This window comes from Rhinoraja longicauda, chromosome 2 (genome assembly GCF_053455715.1).
Source record: "Rhinoraja longicauda isolate Sanriku21f chromosome 2, sRhiLon1.1, whole genome shotgun sequence".
Lineage (NCBI taxonomy): Eukaryota > Metazoa > Chordata > Chondrichthyes > Rajiformes > Arhynchobatidae > Rhinoraja > Rhinoraja longicauda.
In genome coordinates, this window is record NC_135954.1 from 91,414,468 (window position 1) to 91,427,287 (window position 12,820).

The following is a 12,820-nucleotide window of genomic DNA, read 5'->3' on the forward strand; positions in this document are numbered from 1 at the left end:
TTACTCCAGCACTTTGTGTCTTTCCTTAGTAAACCTGCACCTGCAGCTCCTTGTGTCACAGATCCGCTGAGTTACTCCAGCACTTTGTGTGACTTTTCGTTGTAAACCAGCATCTGCTGGTGTCTACTATAAATTAATCGTGTCTACTATAAATTAATCCTAATGTTTGATAATGTCCTAGCTGTGATCAGCTGCCCATTTATGGCACATAGGTTCACAAGTTCATGAGCAGAATTAGGCCATCCGGCCCATCGTCTACTCACCCATTCAATCATGGTTGATCTGTCTCCCCCCTCAACCCCATTCTCCTGCCTTCTCTCCATAACTGCACTAATACATCATGGTGATAGCTTCCTTTGCAGAATGCCTTTGTTTATCGTTATGGTGCGTTTCATAAAAACAGCGCCGCCGATCGACAGTCAGTAAAACGATTGCAACGCGAAACAAGTTGGTGTGGGGGCTGGGACGCTGCAGAAAGACCGAGCCCCGCCCGCCCCTGGCCCCGAGTATCTGTAACTAACAATGCGGAAGTGCTGCGGATTTTCGCAAGTTCCAAGCAGCAAAGGTCTTGCCGCTTGAGTGGGAAGAAATCGGGGCAGAGTTTTATCCTTTTTGTTTGTTCGCCGTGTTTTGATTTGAACCATTGACGACGACGGCACTTAGCCCGTTCACTCCGTAGGGGACAGCCTGGGAGTTTTGAGCACTTGGTTTTAATTCCACACCTACATCCATCCATATTTGGTAAGTTTTTTTTTACTGTGATCCTCCCCAAACCTTTCTCTCGGCAAAAGTTGGAGCAGAACGATCGGTTAACACTTTAAATGCAAAACAAAAAGAAACTTAAAATGTAGCTTTTATTTCCTCTTCTTCCAAATAATGGTGTCCCATTACTGCAGTTATCCCCATAGGAGTGGTTCAGGGTTTTGGTTGTTCATAACAAGAGACGTATCTTCGGAGATTTTGATTCCCTCCAGCGCCATCTGGTTCAACGTGTCACTGAAATTACTGTACTGTAACTCTTCAGAGTATGATGGACGGTTCCTTGCTTTCACCTCAGTCCAAGCCAGCGAGCGGGATTAATTTTGATTTCTCTAACTTCAAGTAACACTTGTATCCCCCCTCTCTCCGTCCCTCCTCCACCCTAGTCCTCACACTGGTTTCACTATCATCCTGTTGAGTTTTACGGTTTGTATAACTCGTTATCACAGCCCGCATCCAACAATGGACCATTGTGGGCTCCACCTTTCCTTGATCATTGTTGCTTTTTGCCTATCTTTCAACCATTTGTTCTGTACCTTCTATATCTCCCATTTTCCCCTCCCCTGACTCTCAGTCTGAAGAAGGGCCTCGACCCAAAACATCACCTATTCCTTTTCTCCAGAGATGCTGCCTGACCTGCTGGGTTACTCCAGCAAATTGTGTCACTCCTCAAGAGTTCAGGTGTTGAACTTGGGCTGAACCGTGTCACCATAAACCTCTTTCCAACAAGTTTAAGATGCGGTGGTTTCCATTTTGAAGTGTTTAGTTTAGTTTAGATAAAAGACAGACACAAAGTGCTGGAGTAACTCAGCGGATCAGGCAGTATCTCTGAGGGAAATAGGATAGGTGATGTTTTGGGTCGCAACCCTTCTTCAGACCCATTTAGTGTAGTTTAGTTTGTTGTCAAGTGTACCAAGGTACAGTGAAAAGCTTTTTGTTGCTTGCTATCCATTCAGCAGGAAGACTATACATGCTTACAGTGTACAGATACAGGACAAAGGGAATAATGTCTAGTGCACGATAAAGTCCGGTAAAGTCCAATTAAAGATAGTCCTAGGGTCTCCAGTGAGGTAGATAGTAGCACAGGGCTGCTCTGTAGTTGGTGATAGGATGGTTCAGTTGCCTGATAACAGCTGTGAAGAAACTGTCCCTGAATCTGGAGGTGTGCGTTTTCACACTTCTGTACCTTTAGCCTGATGGGAGTGGGGAGAAGAGGGAGTTTTCTTAAAGTGGGACCAACAGTATTGGAAATGTGAACCAGAATTGGCGACTAGCCCCTGGCATCAACTGGTCACCTTCTCAGACACCGGGAAACAATTAATAGGACAATGTAACCTGATTTGCCAGTTAATAAATTGACAAGAGTTGTGTATAACGTTGGAGTTATGCCAGATCTGGAGTTGCATAGTTAGATTTCCAGTCTGAAGGTCAGGCTTTAATCTCTGCCAACCTAACCTTTTGAAGTGCCACAGTGGTAGAGTTGCTGCCTTACAGGTCAGAGACCCGGGTTTAATCCTAGCTACGGGTGCTGTCTGTACAGAGTTTGTACTTTCTCTCTGTGACCGCGTGGGTTTCCTCCGGTTGCTCCAATTTCCTCCCGCACTCCAAAGATGTACAGATTTTTAGGTTAATTGGCTTTAGTAAAAATTTTCATTGTTCTTAGTGTGTTGGATAGTGCTAGTGTACGGGGATTGCTGGTCGATGTGGTCTCTGGGCTGAAGGGCCTGATTCTGCACTGTATCTCTAAACGAAACTAAAAAAGATGCTGGTTTATACCAAACAAAGACACAAAGTGCTGGAGTAACTCGGCGGGTCAGGCAATATCCCTGGAGAAAAAGGATAACTGACATTTCGGGTCAGGACCTTGCTTTTGATTAATATAAATTGGAAGTTTCATCAGCACAGAAACAAGAGTCAACGGAAATGAACAGAAGCTGGAAATCTTAATAAAAGCTGAGAATGTTAAAAATACTCAGCAGGTCAGGCAGCATCTGTGGGGAGGGATGAGAGACAGGAGGAACTGCAGATGCTGGAATTTTGAACAAAACACAAAGTACTAAGTTGGAAGCGCAAGGATGTTCGCAAATTTGTGAAGTGTTCCATATTTTTTTTCACACATAGGGTGGTGGGTGTGTGTGGAACAAGCTGCCAGAGGAGGTAGTTGAGGCTGGGACTATCCCAACGTTTAAGAAAAAGTTAGACAGGTTCATGGAGAGGACAGGTTTGGAGGGATATTAAACCAAGCGCAGGCAGGTGAGATGAGTGTAGCTGGGACATGTTGACTGGTGTGGGCCTGTTTCCACACTGTATCACTGTATGACTCTGTGCTGGAGTAACTCAGCCGGTCAGGCAACATCTGTGGAGGGAATGGACAGGCGACATTTCCCGATTAGGACTTTTCTTTTGATTAGGGGAGAAGGGGGGGGGGGGGGGGGGGGGGAGGGTTGTAGAAGAAAGGTACCCTCTGTGATGAGACGAGTCGATTTGGTTCCTCAAAGCCGAACTCCAAAAGCATCTTGTGTAAGTTCCATTAGTCAATCTCTCACTTTAAAATGCAGCAAACTTGATTTATTTATTCTCATGGGCAGTTGGTTCCAGATTCCAACCGCAGTTTGTGTGAAAGAAATACCTAAACAGATCTGCTTTAACTCTTTTATTCCTTCCTCAAAACCTATGCCGTCTGGTTATAGAGGTCTCAAGAATCAAGAGAGTTTCATTGCGATATGTCCCAATTTGGAACAATGAAATTCTTCCTTGCAGCAGCACAACAGATATGTAAACAAAGAATCTGTCAATCTGCACCTTATAAATACCCAATAACATGGCTTCCACATCTGTCTGTGGCAATGAACTCCACAAATTCACCACCCTCTGGACTAAAGAAATTCCCACCCATCTCCTTTCTAAAGGTACATCCTTGTATTCTGAGGCTATGGCCTCTGGTCCTGGACTCTCCCACTAGTGGAAACATCTTCTCCACATCTACTCTATCCAGGCCTTACATTATTCGGTAAGTTTCAATGAGATCCCCCTTCATCCTTCTAAACTCCAGCGTGTACAGGCCCAGTGTCGTCAAATGCTCATGATATGTTAACCCAATCATTCCTGGCATCATGCTCATAAACCTGCTCTGGCCCCTCTCCAATGCCAGCACATCCTGATGTTAGGAGGTTGCAGGGTGACCTGAACAGGTTGAGTGAGTGGGCAGATGCGTGGCAGATGCAGTATAATATAGATAAATGTGAGGTTATCCACTTTGGCGGCAAAAACAAGAAGGCAGATTATTAGCTCAATGGTGTTAAGTTAGGTAAGGGGGAGGTGCAGCGAGACCTTCTACACCAGTCACTGAAAGTTGGCATGTAGGTGCAGCAGGCAGTGAAGAAAGCTAATGGAATGTTGGCCTTCATAACAAGAGGATTTCAGTATAGGAGTAAAGAGGTTCTTCTGCAGTTGTCTAGGGCCCTGGTAAGACCACATCTGGAGTATTGTGTACAGTTTTGGTCTCCTAACTTGAGGAAGGACATCCTTGTAATTGAGGCAGTGCAGCGTAGGTTCACGAGATTGATCTCTGGGATGGCAGGACTGTCATATGAGGAAAGATTGTAAAGACTAGGCTTGTATTCACTGGAGTTTAGAAGGATGAGAGGGGATCTTATGGAAACATAAAATTATAAAAGGACTGGACAAGCTAGATGCAGGAAAAATGTTCCCAATGTTGGGCGAGTCCAGAACCAGGGGCCACAGTCTTAGAATAAAGGGGAGGCCATTTAAAACTGAAGTGAGAAAAAACTTTTTCACCCAGAGAGTTGTGAATTTGTGGAATTCTCTGCCACAGAGGGCAGTGGAAGCCAAATCATTGGATGGATTTAAGAGAGAGTTAGATAGAGCTCTAGGGACTAGTGGAATCAAGGGATATGGGGAGAAGGCAGGCACGGGTTATTGTTTGGGGACAATCAGCCATGATCACAATGAATGGCGGTGCTGGCTCGAAGGGCCGAATGGCCTCCTCCTGCACTTATTTTCTATGTTTCCTCAGATATGGTGCCCAAAACTCCAAATGCAGTTTGACCGGTGTTTTATAAAGCCTCAGCATTAAATCCCTGCTTTTAAATACTAGTCCTCTCAAATTAAATGCTAACATTGGGTTTGCCTTCCCTACTACCGATTTGACTTGACTTTAACTTTTTGGGAATCCTGCACCAGCACTTCCAACTCCCTTTGCACCTCCAATTTTTGAACTCACTCCCAATTTAGAAAATAGTCCACGCCTTTATTCCTACTATCAAAATGCATGACTCCACACTTTGCTCTGCGGTATTCCATCTACCACTTCTTTGCCCATTAATATAGTTGTGGTGTTTAATAGCCGCAGTGCATCAGAGTTCTAACGACCTACCCTATCTATGCCCCTCATTTGGTACACCTCCGTCATGTCCCCTCCAGCTCCTCTGCTCTGAGGGAAAACACGCCCAGTCTGCTGGTATCTCCAATATTCCATCGCAGGCAAGGTCCTAGTAAATTACCTCTGCCCATCCCCAGCCCCTTCATCCACTGAGTTCCTCCAGCACTTTGTGTTCTGCACAAGATTCCAGCACCTGTGTTTCCTTGCATCTCCAGCATGTTCATGGCAGTGTTGTGACCGGAACGGCACTTCATATTCCAGCTACAGCCTTTAACCAAAGTTTTTTTTAATGGTATTATCTTCGATGGTGGGGTGTGCCCATGTCCACACTGGGCAGAGCACACAGTGCTGGGGGAACTCGGCAGGTTGGGCAGCATCTGTGGAGGAAATCGACAGATGATGTTTTGGTTGACCGTTTAGTTTAGTTTAGTTTAGAGATACAGCGCAGAAACAGGCCCTTCGGCCCACAGGGCCCGCGCCGACCAGCGTTTCCTGCATATTAACACTATCCTACATCCACTAGGGACAATTTTTACATTTACCAAGCCAATTAGCCTACATACCTGTATGTTTTTGGAGTGTGGGAGGAAACCGAAGATCTCGGAGAAAACCCACGCAGGTCACGGGGAGAACGTACAAACTCTGTACAGACAGCGCCCGTAGTCAGGATCAAACCCAGGTCTCCAGCGCTGCATTCGCTGTGAGGCAGCAACTCTACCGCTGCGCCACCGTGCCATTCTTGGTGTGGGCTCCAATATATCGGCGAGACCAAGCTCTGACTGGGGGAGTGGTCCTTCATTATGGTGGTGGCCTTGCCGAGGCAGCGTGAAGTGTAGTAGATGGAGTCAATGGAAGGGAGGTTGGTTTGTACGATGGTCTGGGCTGCATTGACAACTCTACAATTTCTTGCGGTCTTGGATGGCGCTGTTCCCAAACCATGCTGTGACGAATCCTTATCAAATGCTTTCTACAGCGCATCTGTAGAAATTGGTCAGTTATTGGGGACACGCCGAACTTTCTAAGCATTCTAAGGAAGTAACGGCATTGGTGTGCTTTCTTGGCTTTAAACCATTCCTACTGCAGCATCATCAATGTATACTGGGGTGTGTTATTTATCCATGTCCTCCAGAGATGCTGCCTGGCCCACTGAGTTAATCTAGCACTCTGTGTTCTATACAGCTTCTTGTATCAACATTTAAAATATATTTGGACAGGTAAATGGATAGGAAAGGTTTAGAGGGATATGGACATTTGGACAGATAGAGTCATACAGCATGGAAACAGGCCCTTTGGTCCAACTTGCCCACACCGACCAACATGTCCCATCTATACTAGCCTCACCTGCCTGCATTTGGCCCATATCCCTCTAAACTTGTCCTATTCTTGTACCAGTCTAAATGTTTCTTAAACATTGCAATAGTACCTGCCTCAACTTCCTCCTTTGGCAGCTCGTTCCATACACCCACCACCTTTTTTGTGAAAACGTTACCCCTCAGGTTCCTATTAAATCTTCCTCCCCCCCTCAACTTAAACCTATGTCCTCTGTTTGTTGATTCCCCTACTCTGGGCAAGAGACGTGCATTTACACTATCTATTCATCTCACGATTTTGTACACATATAAGATCACCTCTCCTGTGCTCTAAGGCATAAAGCCCTAGCCTGCATAATCTCTCCCTATAGCTCAGGCCCTTGAGTCCTGGCAACATCCTTGTAAATCTTCTCTGCACCCTTTCCAGCTTGTCAGTATCATTCCTATAATATGTACATGGATAGTAAAGGTTTAGAGAGGGAAGGGTAGATAGGAAACCATGGCCAGCATGGACGAGTTGGGACGAAGGGCCTGTTTCTGTGCTGTGTGACTGAGACCCTAGTATTGACCTTCCTCCACGACTCCGCCAGCTCTGTGTCCCACAGCCTGGACATTCGCTCTACACAGAACAGTTTTTTTTCCCTGTCACCACTGGACAAGTACTAGCTTGCTGGCTTTAATGAGGCAGCGGAGCGAAGCTATGAGAGGCATGCGGAGGGAAATAAAAGGATTGTGGTGCACGGCATGCCTTTTCGCACCAGAGGAGGATCGCTGAGAGACAGGCCCTCCTCTGCTTAGCATCAGGCAGACCTCACAATGGCCCGCAGAGGGCCAGTGAGTGACCGGTTAACCCATGCCTGGATCATGGGTGGTCCTGCTGTCTATCCAGCAAAACTATCACTAAGCCCCATTCAATATACCTCAAACGCTAAAGCCCCATTCAATATACCTCAAACGCTAAAGCCCCATTCAATATACCGCAAATGCTAATGCCCCATTCAATATACCTCAAACGCTAAAGCCCCATTCAATATACCTCAAACGCTAAAGCCCCATTCAATATACCTCAAACGCTAAAGCCCCATTCAATATACCTCAAACGCTAAAGCCCCATTCAATATACCTCAAACGCTAATGCCCCATTCAATATACCTCAAACGCTAAAGCCCCATTCAATATACCTCAAACGCTAAAGCCCCATTCAATATACCTCAAACGCTAATGCCCCATTCAATATACCTCAAACGCTAAACTACAACAACATTTAAAAGTCACTTAGACTTTAAAATGGATAGGAAGTGTTTGGAGGGATATGGACATTTATGTAGGAGCATGGCCAAGAAGGTTTAGAGGGATATGGAGATTTGGACAGGTACATGGTTTAGTTTAGGTTATTGATTCATGGTTAGGAAAGGTTTAGGGATATGGACATTTGGACAGGGACATAGATAGGAAAGGTTTAGAGGGATTTGGACAGGTACAAAGATTTAGACATTAGACTTTAGAATAGTGTTCACGCTGTGTCTCTAAACTAAACTAAACACTGATGCAAGTTGTAACTCTTGTGGTCTGGCATGTTTAGAATCTGTGGTACAGATCAATACTAATTAACTAGTTATTAACTAAGATCTAAAATTAACTGAGATTGTTACTAATCTGTGGCTAATTAACCTACCAGTGCAACTTGTTGGAATCTTGGCTGTCAATGTTTCCGATTTTATGCAAAGTTTGGGTTTGGACTCTTCTTGGAATTTTTGATTAATCTGGGAGTGGCTATACGTAAAAGAATAGTTCTCCTCTGAATGATTAAGTGCAATTCCTGTGCTTCGGATTTTCTGCGGCTCCAGATTTTCTGGCGCTCCGGCACCAATCGGATACCAAGGATGCCAGACTGGAGAGAATGGATGTTCTAGATAAACCTTACACACCTTTTATAGAGGTGTATATGATCTTGAGAGGAATAGATCAGGTAAATGCACAGTCTTTTACCCAGAGTAGGTGAATCAAGAACCAGACGACATGGGCTTACAGTGAGGGGGGGGGGGGATATTTAATAGGAACCCAAGGGGCAACTTTTTTTACACAAAGGGTGGAAGATCAATGGAAAGGCTTGAACAAGGAGATGATCAGTTTAAATGAGGTTGTGGAGATATAGGATGTACGTCTAAATAGCTCTGCACCTTGCCGAACAAATCACGTCAACAAAAGAATAAAAGAACAAAACAGTTCATTTAGCAACGTATCCACTGGTTAAACAGCTCATTACTGATACGCAATTTTACAAAGAGGAGCGGTAAACAGACCACAATGCCACCCAAACAAAGGCTGAAAACAGACGGGGAGGAAGGCCGTGCTGAAGCCCCGAGCTCGCCTGAGAAACAGTCCTGTGAAGAGACAACAAACCAAACACCGGTCTTACAAGCCATTGAAATTCTTCGCCGAGAACTCTCTGCAGTGAAGCAAGAAATATGTGCCAAAATAGACTCTCGCATTGAAGAGGTAATCGCGAACCTGAGAGGGGAAATTTTATGTCTAAAAACCGACATCAACCGTAAGCTGGAAACTACTCGGGCTACTTTACTCGCCCACAGTAAGACTATCCGTGCGCTGGGAATAACGGCTACAGCTAGCTCTGATGCTACGGACGAGTTGAAAGTTGAAGGGGAGCGCATTTCCGGCTTGGTATCAAAACTATCAGAAAAATGCCTAGATCTGGAGGGGCATTCCAAGCGTCAAAACTTGAGAATAGTCGGAGTGAAAGCAGGTAAAGAGTACGGTCAAAATGTCCGTGACTTTACAGCACAACTACTTAAAGACACACTCACTTTAGATGAGAAGCCCGTGCTCAACCGAGCACACAGAACTCTGAGAACCCGGCCGGGCGACAACGCGCTACCGCGACACCTGATCCTGCGGGTGCATTAGTCATGTCCTGGAGGAAATACTTCGTAAAGTGGCCAAGGATAGGAACATCATTTCAAGGTCAACGGATAAGGATCTTCAGGGACTATCCCCCTGAAGTCGTTAAAATAAGAGCACTCTTTTCCAAGACAAGAGGAATACTGAGGGACATACCAGGAGTTCGATTTGGATTATTATACCCGGCCAAAGTCCATGTCACACATGACGGTGCTGAATCCCTCTTCACTGACCCGAATGAAGCTTTACTGTTTGCCCAGAGCATCACCGGAGTCGCCAAGGGATAAGTACTGGCCTATAGAGGCTATAAATTACTGGCTCGCCGCTTTGTAATATGGTAGAAATACTACTGACTGAAAGATAACTATTACGAGATCCATGTCGGTTAACTATGTATTGTTACCTTGACGACTCAAATTTTGTTACTGGTGGAGACTCCAACATCCAAAGACTCCAACATCCAAAGTGTATTTCTTAATTATCTGCTGAAACGCAAATAGGACGAGCTTTGACTTCTTCCACACAATATGCCATCCTATAGAATGTTAAGTAGAGTGGAATGTTAAGCCTTTAAAATATGGTTCTGTTTAGTTCTTTAACACGTTATAGGTGCAGGGTTATTAAATAAGTACAATACTAGTATTAGAAGTTAATTGTAAGGAAGGTTACCTTAACTTTACTGCCGTTGCGAGGAGTTTGTTAGCGGCGTCTCGATACCTTGTTCCTTTTTTCTTGTTTTCTAATTAGCAGAAGATACATACACTAACTATGCAAGATGATGTAGCAAGCAAAACTGGGGGGAAAGGACTTACCTTTTGTAGTTGGAATGTCAAGGGTGTGAATGAACCAATAAAAAGGGGTAAAATACTAGCTCACTTAAAATCCCTTAACACTGACTCCAGGAGACTCACCTCAAGAATGACTCACACAACAGGCTGAGGTGCAGGTGGATTGGACAGCTGTACCACTCCACCTTTCCCTCAAAAGCCAGGGGTACCGCAATCTTAATCCGCAAAGGTACCCCGTTCAAACATAAATCTACAATAGTTGATAAAGAGGGCATGTATATCATAGTGATCGGAGAAGTGTATTCAACCTCATTGACTTTGGTGAACATATATGGTCCAAATTTTGATAACCCCCAATTTTTCAATAAAGTATTTAATTTAATCCCAGATATGTTCCAGTCCAATTTGATAATCGTGGGTGATCTAAATTGTGTATTAGACCAATACTTAGTCAGATCTTCATTCTGTAGAATAACTACATCCAAGTCCAGTGAACGTTTGAATATGTATATAAACAACACAAATATAAAAGATGTATGGAGGATTGCCAACCCCTCAGGAAGAGAGTATTCTTTCTACTCAGGTGCCCATAAAGTATATACAAGAATAGATTATTTTCGGGTCAATTCTAAACTTCTGCCATATACCCACAACCCAAAATATCACAATATTATTATTTCAGATCATTGTCCTCTTACATTCTCTGTGAAACTGGAAGGAATGGCGAAAAGTCAGCCGTGTTGGAGATTTAATCCACAAATACTCGCAGAGGCTAAATTTTGTGAATACCTGAAGTTACAGATGGAAATCTTCTTTGAGACAAATGACACCCCTGGCATTTCTCCAACATTGCTTTGGGAAACCTTTAAAGCCTTCCTTGGAGGCTGCATTATTTCTTACCAAGCATTGCAGAACAAGCGAAGAAAGGCAGAGCAACAGGAACTAGAAAAACAAATAAAACAGTTGGACTCAGAAAATGCTGCCGACCCATCCATAGGAACACATAACAAAATAGCTGCACTTAAATACAAATTAAACCAGATACTCTCAGCAAGAATCAGTAGGGCATTTTAATTTACCAATCAAAAATACTTTGAATTCGGCGATAAACCTCATAAACCTTTAGCAAATTAGAAAATGACCATGCGATACATAAAATTAGATCGGAAAAAGGAGAACTACTTTCACTGCCCAAAGATATCAACAAAAGATTTCAACAATTTTACCAAACCCTTTACTCATCTCAAACAACAGCCGACTCAGTGATGATGCAGACTTTTCTGGATAAGTGCAATCTTCCAACCCTCAGTGAGACCGAATGTAACGAGTTGGGTTCAGAGATAACAGTTAAGGACATTTTAGAGAGTTTTAAAATAATTGAAAAATTGAAAAACTCCTGCCCCAGATGGGATCAATAATGAATTTTACAAAAAAATTAACGATATAATCTCCCCACGTCTACAATGCCTGTATATCCAAGCGTTCAAGAAGCAGACTCTACCGCACACTCTAGCAGAATCAATTATTACATTAATTCCGAAAAAAGATAAGACTCTAGAAGAGCCGGGATTGTATAGAGCAATTGCACTTTTAAATACCGATCAGAAGATCCTAGCCAAGACTCTGGCTCGTAGACTCAGCCTAGTCATTGGCAAACTTGTACACTCAGATCAAACCGGGTTCATATCTAAACGACACTCATTCTTTAATCTGAGACGTCTGTTTAATATAATTTACTCACATAGAATACCGAATGAAGACCTCACAATCATCGCATTGGATGCGGAAAAAGCCTTTGACCAAGTTGATTGGTCTTATCTTTTCACAGCGCTGGGAAAATTCCAATTAGGCGAAAACTTTATCTTATGGCTGAAGCTTTTATATGGGAACCCGAATACCAGAATATTAACCAATCAAACCCTTTCATCTAAATTTTGCTTATTCAGGAGTATTTGACAAGGATGTGCTCTCTCCACGATGCTATTCGCATTAGCCATGGAACCACTTGCTGAGAGCATCAGGTCCCACCCAGGCATATACGGATACAATACTAAACATACTACGAACAATATTTCCCTCTACGCAGATGATGTACTATTATACATCACTAACCCCCGAACTAGTATCCCAAATTTACTATCCATTATAGACCAATTTGGCATCTTCTCTGGCTACAGAATTAATTGGAATAAAAGCGAAATTATGCCAATAAATAACAAGACGTTACCCGGCTCCAACAGTTCCCTTTTAGAATTGTTACCGATAAATTCAGATATCTCGGAGTTTACGTTATCAGGAAATATTCCCTCCTATTTAAAACAAATTTCCCTCCATTAATTACAAAACTTCATACTTATATTCAATTTTGGAAAACACTGCCTATTTCCCTCCTTGGCAGATTGAATGCCTTAAAGATGATTTTTCTTCTGCAGCTTTTATATTTATTTCGGACAATACTGATATATCTTCCTAAATCTTTCTTTGAAAAAATTGATTCCATTGTTTTAACTTTATATAAGACTACAAAAGTCACCGAATACATAAACGACACTTGTGCAAATCCAAAGAGAATGGACTAGCTTTACCCAATTTTCTTTCTTACTACTGGGCAACGAATATTAAAACCATAATCTACTGGTTGG

General features: G+C 43.4%; 1 protein-coding gene across 1 annotated transcript in view; it reads left to right on the top strand.

Moving 5' to 3' along the window:
* The first annotated feature begins 720 nt into the window (after nt 1–720).
* The window catches only part of zbtb47b (zinc finger and BTB domain containing 47b), a 165,102-nt gene continuing 153,002 nt past the window's right edge, over nt 721–12,820 (top strand). Inside the window, exon 1 of the mRNA XM_078423896.1 lies at nt 721–741. The gene's annotated coding sequence lies outside the window, so the exon portion shown is untranslated. The remainder of the gene's footprint in view (nt 742–12,820) is intronic.